Consider the following 2,787-nt stretch of genomic DNA (forward strand, 5'->3'; position numbering starts at 1 on the left):
TGACCTCTCCGCCCCCACCCCACTCCGGCCTATCACCCTCACCTTGACCTCCCTCCACCTATCGCAATTCCAACGCCCCTCCCCCAAGTCCCTCCTCCCTACCTTTTATCTTAGCCTGCTGGACACACTTTCCTCATTCCTGAAGAAGGGCTTATGCCCGAAACGTCGATTCTCCTGTTCCTTGGATGCTGCCTGACCTGCTGCGCTTTTCCAGCAACACATTTTTAGCTCTAACCTTCTTTGCTGTCCACTACACCTCCAATTTTTGTGTCATCTGCAAACTTACTAACTAGACATCTTGGAAAACTCCCAGAGGATTGGTAATCTGCCAATGTAACACCTTTATAAAAAGGCAGTGAGGCAAAAACACAAGGTACCTATAGGTGAATGAGCTTAACATCTGTAATTGGAAAAGTGTTCGATCCTGTTGTAAAGGATGTAACAGCAGAGTATTTAAAAATACATTATCAAGCAGAGTCAACATGGCTTCACGAAGGGGAAATTATGCCAAATAAATGTATTAGAATTCTTTGATGTGGTAAACAGCAGGATACATAAAGGAGAAATAATGCATGTAACAAATTTGAATTTGCATAAAGCATTTGATAATTAGGCTACGTAATAAGGTAAGAGCTTGTGATGTTTGTGGTAGTCTATAGCATGGATAATGGATTATCTAGCTCATAGGAGACAGACAATTGGGAGAAGGGGACATTTTCAAGATGTCATAGCATCCTATAGCACGGAGACAAGCCCTTTGGCTCAACCTGGTCCATGCCAACCAAAATATAGATTGGATTACTTACAGTGTGGAAACAGGCCCTTCGGCCCAACATGTCCATACCGACCCTCCGAAGAGCAACCCACCCAGACCCATTCCCCTACATTTACCACTTCACCTAACACTACGGGCAATTTAGCGTGGCCAATTCACCCTAACCTGCACATCTTTGGACTGTGGGAGGAAACCGGAGCAAACCCGCACAGACACAGGGAGAATATGCAAACTCCACACAGACATGTGCCTGAGGCGGGAATTGAACCAGAGTCTCTGGCGCTGTGAGGCAGCAGTGCTAACCACCGTGCCGCCCCAACATTCACACTAACCCCATTTCCCTGCACTTGGCCCATATCCTTCTAAACCTTTCCTAGCCATGTATTTCTCCAAATGCCTTTTAAATGTTGTTAATGTACCCACCTCAACCACTTCCTCTGGCAGCTCATTCCACCCTCTGTGTATAAAAGTTGTCCCTCAGGTTCCCTTTTATTCTTTCCCCTCTAACCTTAAACTGATGCCCTCTAGTACTCAAATCCCCAGCCCTGGGAATAAGACTGAGTGCATTCACCCTATCCAGGCCTCTCGTGATCTTATACACTTCTATAACCTATCCCCCTCCTCAGTCTCATATGCTCTAGTAAAAAGCCCTAGCTTGTCCAACCTTTCCATATAACTCAGACCATTGAGTCCAGGCAACTTGCTTCTGCACTCTTTCCAGTTTAATAACATCCTTCCTATAGCAAGGTGACCAAAACTGAACACAATACTCCAAGTGCAGCCTCACCAACGTCCTGTACATCTGTAACATAACTTCCCAACTTCTGTACTCAGTGCTCTGACTGATGAAGGCCAGTGTGCCAAAAGCCTCCTTCACTGCCCTGTCTACCTGGGACTCCACTTTCAGAGAACTGTACACCTGAACTCCAATGTCCCTCTGTCCCACTACACTCCTTAAGGCCCTACCACTCACCATGAAACTCCTTCCTTGACTTGACTTTCCAAAATGCAAGACCTCACACTTATCTCTATTAAACTCCATTTGCCATTTCTCGGCCCACTTCCCCAGCTGATCAAGGCCCTGCTGCAATTTCTGATAACCTTCCTCACTGTCCATGATACCACCTATTTTAGTCTCATCGCCAAACTTACTAATCCTGCCTTGTACATTCTCATCCAAATCATTGATACAGAAAACAAACAGTAATGGGCCCAGCACCGACCCCTGAGGTACTCCACTAGTCACAAAACCTCCAGTCCGACAAGCATCCTTCCACTATTACCCTCTGCTTCCTACCATCAAGCCAATTGTGTATCTAACTTGCCAGCTCCCCCTGGATTCCATGCGATCTAACCTTCCAGAGCAGCTTCCCATGTGGAACCTTATCAAAGGCCTTACTGAAGTCCATATCTACTGCCCTGCCCTCGTTAACCTTCCTGGTCACTTCGTCAAAGAACTCTTCCTTTATGAGGTATGATCTCCCACACACAAGGTCATGCTAATCAAACCCTGTCTTTTCAAAATGCATGTATATCTTATCTCTCAGAATCTTCCCAAGTAACTTACCCAGATGTTGAGCTTACTGGTCTATAGTTCCCAGGTTTATCGTTGCAGCCCTTCTTGAATAATGGCACAACATTCGCTACCCTCTAGTGTTCTGTGACCTCACCTGTGGCTAACGATGATGCAAAAATACCAGCCAGGGCCCCCGCAATTTCTTCTCTAGCCTCTTGCAGGGCTCTTGGATATATCTAGTCAGGACCAGGAGATTTATCCACCTTCATACAATCTAATACATCCAACACCTCTTGTGATATGGACTGTACCTAAGGTATGTGAAAGGCAAAAAAAATGGTTAAGACTAAAATTGGGCCCTTGAAGACAGAAACAGGGAAATATATTACGGGGAACAAAGAAATGGCAGAAGAATTAAACTGGTACTTCAGATCTGTGTTCACTGGAGAAGACACAAGCAATCTCCCTGAGGTAACAGTGGCTGAAGGACCTGAAC

The sequence above is a fragment of the Chiloscyllium plagiosum genome, chromosome 30 (genome assembly GCF_004010195.1).
Source record: "Chiloscyllium plagiosum isolate BGI_BamShark_2017 chromosome 30, ASM401019v2, whole genome shotgun sequence".
Lineage (NCBI taxonomy): Eukaryota > Metazoa > Chordata > Chondrichthyes > Orectolobiformes > Hemiscylliidae > Chiloscyllium > Chiloscyllium plagiosum.